The sequence below is a fragment of the Sphaeramia orbicularis genome, unplaced genomic scaffold (assembly GCF_902148855.1).
Source record: "Sphaeramia orbicularis unplaced genomic scaffold, fSphaOr1.1, whole genome shotgun sequence".
NCBI lineage: Eukaryota > Metazoa > Chordata > Actinopteri > Kurtiformes > Apogonidae > Sphaeramia > Sphaeramia orbicularis.
Genome location: NW_021941612.1, coordinates 38,783 through 53,754, shown reverse-complemented (window position 1 = coordinate 53,754; position 14,972 = coordinate 38,783). Strand labels below are relative to the sequence as shown.

The following is a 14,972-nucleotide window of genomic DNA, read 5'->3' as shown; positions in this document are numbered from 1 at the left end:
TCAAGTCCCCCACAAGGTGGCGATTCAATACGTCACTTTTAGAGGATCCAGAATTTACCACATTAATCCAGAGAGAGTGGACATCCTTTCTAAAGATGAATGACTCTCCAGAGATCTCACCATAACTTTTATGGGAAACAGGAAAGACAGTCATTAGAGGAATAATCATTTCATATTCATCATATAAGAAACGACAGCAACAGGAACTAGAAACTAGTTTAGAAACAAAAATCAAACACCTTACACACCAACTAACCAGTAATCCCTGTGAAGCAAAACAAAATGAACTAGCTCAACTTAAAACTCAACTGGAAAGCATCATACACAAGAAAACACAATTCATCATTCAACAACTCAAATATGAAAACTTTCAGTACAGTAATAAATCAAGTAAATATCTGGCGAATCTATTACAACACAAAAGAGAAAAAGCAATAATCCCGTCTATACTAAATTCTGCAGGTACAGTCACACATAACCCACAAGAAATCAATAATATATTTCACAAATTTTACAGCAACCTCTACTCTTCAAATAACAAACCCAGTCAAACAGAAATAGACACATTTTTAAATCATCTCAACCTACCAACAATACCATCTGATTTAGCCCACTGTTTAGATTCACCACTCAGCCTCCAAGAACTACATAAAGCTTTGCTCAAAATGCCGAACAATAAATCACCTGGACCAGACGGATTTCCCGCAGAATTCTACAAACATTTTTTCTGGAACATATTATCACCACTACTCTTCAGCATAACTACAGAAATAAAAACTACCTCCATTACACCCCCCCCCCCCCACATGAACACTGCCATAATAACGTTACAGTTCAAACCCAATAAGGACCCAACACACCCCTCCAGCTGTCGTCCTCTCTCACTAATCAATACAGATCTCAAAATTATCACAAAAACATTAACAGCTAGAATGGAAACAGTCATTCCAGTCATAATCCATCCCGACCAGACAGGCTTCATTAAAAATAGGCACGCCTCAGAAAACATTCACAGACTTTTTAATTTGATCAACACATCACAGCAAAAACACAACAAAACCATTATTGTATCACTGGACGCAGAAAAAGCCTTTGATAAAGTAAACTGGACCTTTTTATTCTCCACCTCCATAGGTTTGGTTTTGGACAGTCATTCATCCACTGGATAAAAACACTGGACACTTCACCCAGGGCCACAGTTAGCACAAACGGGATCACCTCACCAAGCTTCACACTCCACCAGGGCACCAGGCAAGGACGTCCACTCTCTCCATCTTTATTTGCAGTTTTCATCCAACCACTTGCCATAGCCATACAACAGAACGATAAAATCAAAGGAATACAATACACAAATTCAGAACATAAACTTAGCTTATATGCGGACGATTTATTCTTACATCTCCAAAACCCTTACACATCATTACAAGAAACATTCAAAATAATCAAGAACTTCTGTAAACTCTCACACTATAAAATAAACTGGAACAAATCCACTCTTCTACCTCTGACTGGGGATGCCTGGGATTGTGCAGCCCAACATCCCTCACTCCCACTCCACATTGGTAATATTCAGTATTTAGGCATTAATATTCCCTCCAGGCTGTCAGAGTTGTTTAACCTTAACTACACCCCTCTGCTGAAAACCATAGAAGATGATTTTAAACGATGGACCAAGTTACCACTTACTCTCATTGGACGCGTTGCAACTGTTAAAATGAAAACCCTCCCACAAATTAATGACCTATTTTCATTACTCCCCATTACCCCCACGGACAACTGGTTTCAAACATTAAACTCTTTAACAAGTCAGTTCTACTGGAAAAATAAAAAATCAAGGATCTCACTTTCAACATTCCAGAACTCAAAACCACAGGGCGGCCTTGAAGCACCAAACTTTCTTTATGACTTCCTGTCAAATCAGTTACAATATTTACTCAAATGGATCCATACAGATCAGTCCAGTCCACCATGGTTACAGATAGAACAGAATCATTGTAAAACTACCTCGCTCTCAGACCTCCCATTTCTACCACAGTCAATCCAGAAGCAGGATGACTCCAACAACATCACAGTCTCCTCAGCTCTGACAGCCTGGTGGAAAGCCCACTAAATCACTGAATCACCACTGGCACCATGTAGGCTCAGCCCAATTTGGCACAACCCAGACTTCCAGCTGTACAACAGCCCTGTTCACTTTCCATCATGGAAACACAAAGGCATCACTCACCTCCAGCACTGATTTGAAAAGAACCAGTTCATATCATTTCATCCACTTATCCAGAGGTACGGGCTTGGAAGAGACCAGTTCCTCCAATACCAACAATTAAAATCCATCATTAAATCTAAAATCAACATATCTAACAACATATTACAGTCTTCTTATTTAAGTGAAGAAATCTTTAAAATTACAACCCCCAAAAAAATCATTTCAAAAATTTATAAACTTTTTTCATTGTCACAAACCTCCAGAACACTCCCAACCACCAAATGGGAAAAGGACTTGGCTTTACCTCCCAACCCTGATTTCTGGATACAGATCAATAAAAACATCTTTTCCATGACCACCAACACAAATGTCCAACTCCTACAATATAAAACCATTCACAGAATACACATCACTCAGGAGAAAATGTTTAAAATGGGGCTGACCAGCACAGACATCTGCTCCCAGTGCACCCTGGGTCACAGATGGTTCTCTTCACACCACCTGGTCCCACCAGCATGTTCTGTCATTTTGGAGAACAGTCACAGGAACACTCTGGTGGATCTGGGGCTGCACAATCCCAGCATCCCCAACGCTCTGTTTACAGGGGACTGGACACACATTACAATTCCAACTAAACACAAGAACCCATTACTAATGTCTCTGACCATCGCCAAGAAAATCATTTTTCAAAACTGGAAACCCAAACACTCCTGTCATATCAGCCACTGGACAAATTTACTCTCAGAACACATATCAATAGAAAAAATAACAGCCGACAAAACAAACAATCTATCAGCCTTTGAGGAAACATGAAACCCATTCACAAACTATCTAAAGTCCACCCAGAACTCGTACCAAAGCAGTAACCAAAACCACAGCCATGTACAGGACCACATATCAGACCACATCCAACCCAGAACCAGGACCATGTACAGGACCACATATCAGACCACATCCAACCCAGAACCAGGACCATGTACAGGACTACATATCAGACCACATCCAACCCATAACAAACATTTTTTAATTTACATCATCCACATCCACATTCACTTCATTCTTTCTCTCTACCTCCACATACAGACAAACCAGGATCCCTGCTCCCCTTCATTCTCACCTACACTTCTTTCTCCCCCTTTCTCTCCCCTCCCCTCTTTCTCTCTTCAACCAAGCCCCCCCCTTGCTTTTTTTTTTTTTCCTTTTCTTTTTTTTTTGGATTAGAAAGTAATATTTTTATTGTTATCATTATCATCATGTTTTCATTATTATTATCATATTGCTATTTACATTTCTGATCTTTTTCATTGTAATATGACGTTGTTTGTCAATACTCTGTCATTGTTGTTGTTGTTTGTTTGTTTATTTGTTTGAGTTTCCTTTTGTTTATGTGTTGTTGTTTTTCTGTCCACATTGTCTTGTTAACTATCACCAATAAAAAAAAAAAAGTTATACTAAATTTATGCAGTAATCAAGTTTCCCCCACGGACTAAACTGTATTCCCCTGAGAGCTGAGGAAGCAGCAGATTCTTCTCAATCGACTCCCTCTGCAGTGAAAACATCTTCCATGGCCAGGACAACAGTGGGGGCTGGACTGATAAGAACTTGATAAGAACTAACTGAACTGGAACAGAGTGACCCCACTGGAGTCTGTTATCTTCGCACACACATTTCACAATTATTACACAGTTCATCCACCCCCCGTACCCACATTGTCCCATTCACGTCTGCTGTCGGCCTTTATGTTCACGCTGTCCCCCAATTTCCCTACAAATCCATGAAAAAATTCCAGCACGTGTCCACGTGCAATGTGTGAAACTGTATGGTGTCTTATATTTGTGCTTTGCATTATCTTCTGTTCTTCACTGTAATTTCCGAAGGATTTGTGTTGCGCGCTTGCGCATGTAGCAACCGGCAGTGAGTGAATGCTTACTGCAAACAAATCTACCTACGGGTACAAATAAAGTCAACTTGAACTTGAACTGGAACTTGATAATAATTACATCCATGCATTCTCCATGAATATGCATATCATTAATAGACATAACTAATTGAATTATTTTGTCTTTATTTTATAGTTTCACTCTGTCAGTCTGCAGGATGTCAAGTATGGACATTAAAGCTGCAGACTTCAGAGCACAGATCTGGCATCGTCAGTTCAGTTTAGCTCACTGTCTAGTTCAGACTAAGTACAGACGTCTTAGCGAGGACAGTACAATTCTAACTCCTATTCTTCTGCTTGTGTGCGTGTAGCGATTAGCTGCAGATAGACAACAGGTTTACCAAGAAAAGACGGACGCCCAAAACTTCTGTCCAAATCTGTTCCTGTAAAACTGACACATACAAACAAAATGTTTGAGTTCTGTTCACTGCCTTAGTACATTTACATGGCATTATATATTTAAATGAATGGGAAAAAGATTGCTAGCTTGATGCTAATTTGAATGGGAAAATCCATAGACACGCTAACGATTAGCATTTACAGATTAATTTAAGATTTACAAAGTCTTTTTATCCAACAACAAAGGTTCACATCAGAGATATTTGATACTATTCATTCTGACAACAACTGAACAGAAAATACTCACAGGCAAACGTTTTTGGGGCCATACAAACAGAGTGAAAGAAACGTGTCTGGTAGTTCCTTCTTATGTCTGAACTGACTACGGGAACACCGCAAGGACAAAACATACGTTAGTGACACTTATTCTGACCACTAGAGGGCCCCCTTTGTTTACTTTGAACAACTGAACATCACATATTATTGGGCTTATTAGTATTAGTACTGATTAGTGGGACTAAGACTCCTGTCAATCACTCACAAGTGGAAATAAACTGGTGTGGACATAGACATGGAGAAAAGTACCAGTCTGTTCCATGTACATTTTCATTTTAAATGTCTTCAGATGGTGGGGGGGAGAAGGACACAGGTGTTTGAAAGCACTGACATGTGCAATTATTTTTATCAGTGGAGTACTGCAGTCTGAAATATCACTGAAAGGAAATACACGCTGTTGATGCCGGCAACCCCCCCCCCCCATAACTATGAGATTAATCGCGATTAATCACAGAAATCCACGCGATTAATCGCGATTAAAAATTTTAATCGCTGCCAGCACTATTATTATTATTATTATTATTATTATTATTATTATTATAGTAATAATTATTATAATAATAACAACCCTCTGCTGAAACCACCATCACTTTTAAATGAGGCTTTTATTTTGGAAAAACCTTACTGTGTGTATGTCTGTGTATGTGTGTGTGTGTGTGTGTTAGAGAGACAGAATCAGTCTGAATGAATTGAAATTATACAAACAGTTGAGCATAAAAGTCATGATTTACTACATTTAAGGCTTTTATTTTGGAAACCCCTATTGTGTGTGTGTGTGTGTGTGTGTGTGTCTGTGAGAGAATAATTTTTAATGAACTGAAACTTTAGAAACACTTGAGCGTTTGGCATAAAAATGGAGAAGTTATTTAATAGTCATTATGTAGTATTTTTAATAAGGCTTTTATTTTGAAAAAATGTACTCCGTGTACTCTGTAATGTGTGCAAAATGTCAAATATCCACAATGCAATGCGGCAAAACCTGTTTTAAAATGTGTGGGGGGGAAAAATTAATAAATAAATTCATTGGGTTCTCTGGGATTCAAACCAGGGGCCTCCTGTACAATAGGCAGCAGGTCTCACCACTACTCCATCCCCAGACACCAGCAGGAGTGCACCAGTAAGACTTTCATAGGGATTTGTTTCAAAGTGAAAAGTGAAACTAAAAGTACGCTTCAAAAAATTGTGATTATTCCATAACCAAAGGTCCTATCACAAAAATCCTTTCACTTATTTATTCTTCAGACTTGTGGGAATTAAAAAAAAAAAAAAAAAAAAAGTGATCTCGCAACTTTGTCAGAACTGCCTTAGTTTTTTTTTTTTATAGGCCCGGAAAGTTGTGATGTTTGGAAGTCATTTTTCACTTCAGACTTTATCCCCACATGTTCTATATCTACACGTTCAGGTGATTCACCACAACTCTCACATGCAAAAATTTTTGAGATAGGATGTACGGTTATGGATTTATTACAATTTGTTTATTTTCATACTTTTTTCACTTTAAACTGCCATGAGACCCCCTCAACATGCTCCAAAAGTCATCAAAATTTGCCAAGTATGTCATGTTAAAGTGTTTAGTTTTTGATCTGTGGGCCTCCAAACACAACAACTGCTGCTTTTTCCCTCCTTCCCTCCTGTGTTCCATTTGTCTCACTCACATGTTTGACTAACTCCACCTTCGTACACTCACTGCTGATTCACTTCTGACTTTGTTTCATCACATTATACATTCAAATGTTGCTCCAACCTTCCAGAAGTCTGACATGACAGAATTTTTCAGATAGGAGCTACTGTTCTGGACTGACGTCAGTTTGTCTGACAGGTGGTTTTTAGTTCATTTCTCTGAAACTCCAGTGTCTCCTCTAAGTCATTAGTGTTGATCAGGTGCACCTGCCATGTTTATGCTCCCATAGCAACCATGGAGAGTCCATAGCAACTGAGTGAGTGAGTGAGTGAGTGAGTGAGTGAGAGACAGAGACTACTGCTACATCTATTACTGATCCAACCTGGATTATATAAAAAACTGATTATAACTGATTCTCTCTCATTCTCACAAACACAAACACAAACACACACACACACACACACACACACACACACTGTAGAGTCCACAGCAACCATGTGTCTGACATTGCTACTACTACTGCTATTTATACTAATACTACTACTGCTATTACGAAAACTACTACTTCTATTACTACTACTACTACTACTACTACTACAACTACTGCTATTATACCTCTACTACTACTGCTATTACTACTACTAGTATTAGTGATCCAACTCACTTAATTAAAAAAAATGATTATAACTGATTCTCTCTCTCTCTCTCTCTCTCTCTCTCTCTCTCTCTCTCTCTCTCTCTCTCTCTTACACACACACACATACATACACACACACACACACACACACACAGTGTAGTGTTTTTCAAAATAAAAGCCTTATTGTAAATGGGGAAAAAACCCATAAATCTGCCAAAAAAAAGTAAGAATGGTTGGAGGGAGGCGTGATGGGTAACGGTTGGTAGCATGGGAGGGCGAACACGGCTAGAGCGCGAGGTCCCGACCAATGCTGCTTGCAGCTTTAATTATTATTATTCTCCCTCCGTCACTTTAAACTGGAATTTGACCCCCTAAACATGCTCGAAAACTCACCAAATTTGGCACACATGTCAGGTCTGGCGAAAAATTTGATAAAATGTAAAAATTAACCCCCTAGGTGCCAAAATGAGCTCTCTAGCGCTCCCTAGAAACACAAAAACGGCCCTAGCTGCCAGTAGGAATGTCGTAGAAACATGAAACAAACGCCAAAATTTTTGTCTCATCGAGCCCGAAAAATCACATGCTGACACTCATGACCTAACTCCAACAGGAAGTTCGCAATATGCTGTTCAAACTAAAATGCACAAATTGCAAACTTCCACTACGAATGTCGTAGACACACAAAACCAACGCCAAAACTTTCGTTTAATCGAGCCCAACAAATCATGCGCTGACACCTATGAGCTAGCTCAAACAGGAAGTTCGCAATATGCCTTTCAAAATAAAATTTCTAAATTTAACTCCTATCACACCGTTTGTCGTATCGTCTTCTAAATAGTGCCAGAAGATGGAGTGAACCCTTCTCAAAAAAGTGATCTCGCACTTTTTTTATAACTATCTTAGTTTTTTTTTTAGAAGCCCTGAAAGCCGCGAAGTCTGAAACTGAAAATTCAATTTGGACATTTCCTCAACATATTATATATTGAAGCGATCACAAAAGACAGCAGAAGACTCCTGTGAAAAAAATTTTAAGATACGATGTACGGTTTTTGAATTACAGCAATTTATCCGAGAAATGGTCACTGAGTGTACTACAGCCTTTACTCTATTAACTCACATGTGTGATCTATAGGAGCCATGTGAGATGAACGTGCGCATGCACACACATGCTGACAGCTGATTGGCTGAAATCTTGCTGCTCAAACAGACTGGAGAGCCTGTTTTGGTTTTAAAGTCTAGAAACAACTCATATTTCTGGGGTTACAGGAACAAATTCTACATCAAAACGTAGGAAAATGTCTTTTCTTTCCCAGACTGTTGACATTTGAATGTTAAAGTGTTTAGTTTTTGATCTGTGGGCCTCCAAACACAACAACTGCTGCTTTTTCCCTCCTTCCCTCCTGTGTTCCATTTGTCTCAGTCACATGTTTGACTAACTCCACCTTCGTACACTCACTGCTGATTCACTTCTGACTTTGTTTCATCACATTATACATTCAAATGTTGCTCCAACCTTCCAGAAGTCTGACATGACAGAATTTTTCAGATAGGAGCTACTGTTGTGGATTGACGTCAGTTTGTCTGACAGGTGGTTTTTAGTTCATTTCTCTGAAACTCCAGTGTCTCCTCTAAGTCATTAGTGTTGATCAGGTGCACCTGCCATGTTTATGCTCCCATAGCAACCATGGAGAGTCCATAGCAACGGAGTGAGTGAGTGAGTGAGAGAGAGACTACTGCTACTGCTATTACTGAGCCAACCTGGATTATATAAAAAACTGATTATAACTGATTCTCTCTCTCTCTCTCTCTTAAACACACAGAAACACACACACACACACACACACACAGTAGGGTTTTTCAAAATAAAAGCCTTATTGTAAATGGGGAAAAAACCCATAAATCTGCCAAAAAAAAAGTAAGAATGGTTGGAGGGAGGCGTGATGGGTAACGGTTGGTAGCATGGGAGGGCGAACACGGCTAGAGCGCGAGGTCCCGACCAATGCTGCTTGCAGCTTTAATTATTATTATTATTATTATTATTGTTGTTGTTGTTGTTGTTGTTTTGTTGTTGTTGTCATTATCATTACTATATTATTATTATTATTATTATTATTATTATTATTATTATTATTATTATTATTGTCGTTGTTGTTGTTGTTCTCATTACTATATTATTATTATTATTATTATTATTATTATTATTATTACCTTCGCCAAGGAGGTTATGTTTTTGCCAGGGTTTGTTTGTCTGTCTGTTTGTTTGTTTGTTTGTCTGTCCGTTAGTGTGCAACGTAACTCAAAAAGTTATGGACAGATTTGGATGAAATTTTCAGGGTTTGTTGGAAATGGGATAAGGAAGAAATTATTAAATTTTGGCGGTGATCGGGGGTGGGGGGGCCCACGGGGGGGGGGGGGGGGGGGGGCACTGATCAGCCTTGGCGGAGGTCTGCGCTCTCCGAGTGCTTCTAGTTATTATTATTATTATTATTGTTGTTGTTGTTGTTGTTGTCATTATCATTACTATATTATTATTATTATTATTATTATTATTATTATTATTATTATTATTGTTTTGTTGTTGTTGTTGTTGTCATTACTATATTATTATTATTATTATTATTATTATTATTATTATTGTTGTTGTTGTTGTTGTTGTTGTTTTGTTGTTTTGTTGTTGTTGTTGTTGTTTTGTTGTTTTGTTGTTGTTGTCATTATCATTACTATATTATTGTTGTTGTTGTTGTTGTTGTTGTCATTATCATTACATTATTATTATTATTATTATTATTATTATTATTATTATTATTATTATTATTATTATTATTATTATTATTATTATTATTATTATTATAAGGCAAATTATAATTCTATAGTAAATTGTATTCCCAACCTAACAGAGTACAGCTGAATCTTCTTCCTGTGCAGTCAATCGTTGTGTTGAACACTTGAACACACTTGTGTTGGATCTGGTGTCGTCGCTGGTGCCAGGGTTGACCCCGCCCTCACGTTGCTATGGCAGCCACAGCTGCTGCGAGTCATCAGCTTGACCTCTAGAGTGTCGAGTTACACAGAGAAGGATGAGCGAGCTCATTCCAACACACACACACACACACACACACACGTATACACACACACACATACACACACACATATACACAGACACATAGACACACACACATACACACATACACATACACACACACACACACACACAGACACACACACAGACACACACACACAGATGTGTGTGTATGTGTATACACACACACACATACACATACACACACATATACACACACAAACACACACAGACACACATACACACACACATACACACAGACACATACACACACACATACACCTATACACACATATACACAGACACACACACATACACACACACATACACACAGACACATACACACACACATACACATATACACACATATACACAGACACACACACATACACACACACAGACACACATACACACATACACACACACACACATACACACATACACACACACATACACACAGACACATACACACACATATACACACAGACACACATACACACACATATACACACAGACACACATACACACACAGACACACATACACACACATATACACACAGACACACATACACACATATACACAGACACATACACACACATACACATATACACAGACGCACACACATACACACACACAGTGTTCACACATGCTTTTCTTTCAGATCCTCTTCACCTCCTCCTGATAAACGTTGACCTCCGGCAGCATCACACACTCAGTACATTCGACTGGAAGAAACCTCCTATAAACTGACCCTAACCCTATAAACTGACCCTAACCCTATAAACGGACCCTAACCCTATAAACTGACCCTAACCCAATAAACTGACCCTAACCCTATAAACGGACCCTAACCCTATAAACTGACCCTAACCCTATAAACGGACGCTAACCCTATAAACGGACCCTAACCCTATAAACTGACCCTAACCCTGTAAACGGACCCTAACCCTATAAACGGACCCTAACCCTATAAACTGACCCTAACCCTATAAACTGACCCTAACCCTATAAACTGACCCTAACCCTATAAACGGACCCTAACCCAATAAACTGACCCTAACCCAATAAACTGACCCTAACCCTATAAACGGACCCTAACCCTATAAACTGACCCTAACCCAATAAACTGACCCTAACCCTATAAACGGACCCTAACCCTATAAACTGACCCTAACCCAATAAACTGACCCTAACCCTATAAACGGACGCTAACCCTATAAACGGACGCTAACCCTATAAACGGACCCTAACCCTATAAACGGACGCTAACCCTATAAACGGACCCTAACCCTATAAACTGACCCTAACCCTATAAACGGACCCTAACCCTATAAACTGACCCTAACCCTGTAAACGGACCCTAACCCTATAAACGGACCCTAACCCTATAAACTGACCCTAACCCTATAAACTGACCCTAACCCTATAAACGGACCCTAACCCTATAAACGGACCCTAACCCTATAAACGGACCCTAACCCTATAAACGGACGCTAACCCTATAAACGGACCCTAACCCTATAAACGGACGCTAACCCTATAAACGGACCCTAACCCTATAAACTGACCCTAACCCTATAAACTGACCCTAACCCTAACCCGGCACACATTCAGCTCCTGGACAGCACAGACCTGCGTTGGTCCACATACAGTTCCAGGTTCCAGGGGACTTGATTTAGACCTGTGGGTAGATTTGATTTACAGACATAGAGCCGGATTTACTGATTTACACAGCAATTTATACAGCGTACTGTCTCCATGACGACGACCACAGCAATTTATACAGCATACTGTCTCCATGACGACGACCACAGCAGGTTATACAGCGTACTGTCTCCATGACGACGACCACAGCAGGTTATACAGCGTACTGTCTCCATGACGACGACCACAGCAGGTTATACAGCGTACTGTCTCCATGACGACGACCACAGCAGGTTATACAGTGTACTGTCTCCATGACGACGACCACAGCAGGTTATACAGCGTACTGTCTCCATGATGACAACCAGGAGCACACGCTAAATCCTCATTTAATTCGGGCGGTCTCCAAGACTTTGCGCCTGTTGTCTTTTGCGCAGGCAATCTTAGTTGATCAGCCGTGACATGCAAATCAATACCATGCGCATTTTTTTAGCGCGAGCAAGCGCATTTGTGATCTAAGTAACTCAGGCCCTTAGTGACGGCTTTGGCTTTAATGCCACATGGCTGCGTGCTTCTGCATGTGCCCAACAGTCCTGCTGAAGACATTTTCAGAGTGGTAACAGGTTTACCACTGCCCTGCAGAGAACTGAGGACTTGGAGAAACTTCAGCTTTGAAGTCAAACTAGCCAAGAAAAGGAATTGACTTGATCCAAACTGTAGAGATGGCCCTGAATGACCTGACAGAGGGTTAGGGTTAGAGCTTCCAAATACAGGAGCCCTCAAGGATCCTCTGGTCATCAAGTCCACAGAAAGCCAGCAACCAGTAGGGCGTCCCATTTTTGGGACTTCTGCCTACTGGGAGCAATTTAGGGTTCAGTGTCTTGCCCAAGGACACTTTGACATGTGGGCAGTCGGAGCCAGGATTCAAACCACCGACCCTTTGGTCATTGGATGACCCGCTCTACCAACTGAGCCACAGCCGCCCACCCTTTTCTGGAAAAAGAAATCTGGTACCTGGTGAACTGCAGAAAAGGGAGGGTACCAGATGGGTAATCTAGGATCAAATGTTCTCCAGTGAAAGCCCTGAGTGCAGACCTGTCACCCTAACCCTAACCCTAACCCATAAGACTAGGCAAGGAAGAAATAAACAAAAACCTGTGATTTGACCCATTTTTCAGTGTCAAATGACCTTGACATGATTTTAGACAAGCTAAAATCATGTGACCTTTGACCTGTACATGATTTGAGACCTTCATAAACAATAGTAGCAGCCCCCAAAACCTCTAACATGACATTTGAATGAGTAAATATGGCAGAACTAACCCACAAATGCAGGATTTTCCATTAAAAAATGGGTTTTCTGCACTCAGCTGACGGGCACCCTAAAGATGGTGGTGGTGGTGTGTGTGTGTGTGTGTGTGTGTGTGTGGGGGGGGGGGGGGGGGGTCTAAAACTGTACGGATTGGGCTGAAATTTAAGAGATTAACTGGTCAAATTAAGAGCTTGATCAGAAAAGAAGTCCCAAAAATGGGACACCCTAGTTACCAGACCTGAAGAAAGACTGGCTGGTGTTCATGGTGAACCTGTCAGGATCTGTGCCTGTGTGACCCTCAGCTCCTCCTTCTCATAATCATCATTATCATCATCAGATTCACCTGCTGGCGCTGCGTGGCTGCAGCCAATTACCTTCAGCCTATTTAAGGATTAGGTTTGCAGCCATGCAGCGCTGGTCCATTTCTCCTCATTCCTTTCCATGGCCGGACATTTTTTCCATATTCATCTACGGACTTAGTTTCAGGTTTTGTATGTTGTTTTTTTTCTATGGGCTCTGATTTAGCTTTTGTGTTAGGTTTTCATTGTGTTGTTTTCATTTTTTGTTAAATAAACTTGTTATTTTTTCCCTTCAGTACCGAGCATTTGAGTCCTCTCTTTTCCCCCCGTTGTGACAGAACCCAGGGTTAGGGTTAGGGTCACACCACACAATCACTTCCACAGTCGCCTCAACTTCCTGCAAACTCAAGAAGAAATTCTAGAAAAAATAGAGCAGCTTGAAGTGAGTGAGAGCCCGACAAAAAGTCTGTTTATATGGGACTAACCCTAACCCACTTCACAAGGATAGGGGTGGTCTGTGGAGACCAAACGCAAAGAGAAAAGAGATTCTTCAGCAAGTGGTTCAAAGAACTGAGGCCTAGGACAAACTGGGATTACATAAGACCCTAACCCTAACCCTACGAACCTGTGTCAAAACCAGGACGAGTGGAAGGATACCAACCTGTGTCAAAACCAGGACTGGAGGAACAGGACTTCTTCAGACCATAATTTCTGTCTTTGAAGAGTTTCTAAGAAGAACGACACAGAAGGAAAACAGAAGTCAAACATGAGGAGGAGATGTGTGTGTGTCTGACCCCTCACCCTAACCCTAGAACCCTAACCCTAGAACCTTAATCCTGGTGCTGCTCCCAGACTGAATCTGCAGTCCTCTGATCCCTGTGGTCGTCCATGGAGTCGAAGTCATCAAAGTCAGAACCAGAGGTTTGTGCTCAGAGTGATGGACAGTTAACAACAATTCATTTAATAATGATCCATTTAATAATTATCCATTTAATAATGATCCATTTAATAATGATCCATTTAATAATTATCCATTTAATAATGATCCATTTAATAATGATCCATTTAATAATTATCCATCTACTAACTGTCTGTTTACACTGAACAAATATATAAATGCAACTCAAAGATCTACGACTGTTTTTCTACATTCACAAAAGGCCGATTTCTGTCTAATCTGGTTCATGTGTGGAAATGTGTGTTTGAGCACTGATCAGCCAACCAGCTGATCCAGTTCACAGCTGATCCAGTTCACAGCTGACCCAGCTGATCCAGTTCACAGCTGACCCAGCTGATCCAGTTCACATCTGATTCAGTTCACAGCTGATCCACATGTTGAGTAGACAACAGGATTAACGCAGAGCTGGGCCTTAGGATGGACACAATAAAAGACCAGTCTAAAATCTGCACTTTGACTGAACTGGGGGGTCCAGGGGGGGTCATAAAACCAGTTAGTACCATGGATAACCCTGGGTTAGGGTTAGGGTTAGGGTTAGGAACAGGGTTAGGAACAGGGTTACGGGGGTCAAACTCAATTGCACAGAAGGCCAAAACTCAAA

General features: G+C 40.4%; 1 protein-coding gene across 1 annotated transcript in view; it reads right to left on the bottom strand.

Moving 5' to 3' along the window:
- The window catches only part of LOC115416469 (sodium channel protein type 4 subunit alpha B-like), an 88,115-nt gene extending 73,980 nt beyond the window's left edge, over positions 1–14,135 (bottom strand). The window contains 1 exon segment of the mRNA XM_030130244.1: positions 14,075–14,135. The gene's annotated coding sequence lies outside the window, so the exon portion shown is untranslated.
- Between the last annotated feature and the right edge of the window lie 837 nt (positions 14,136–14,972).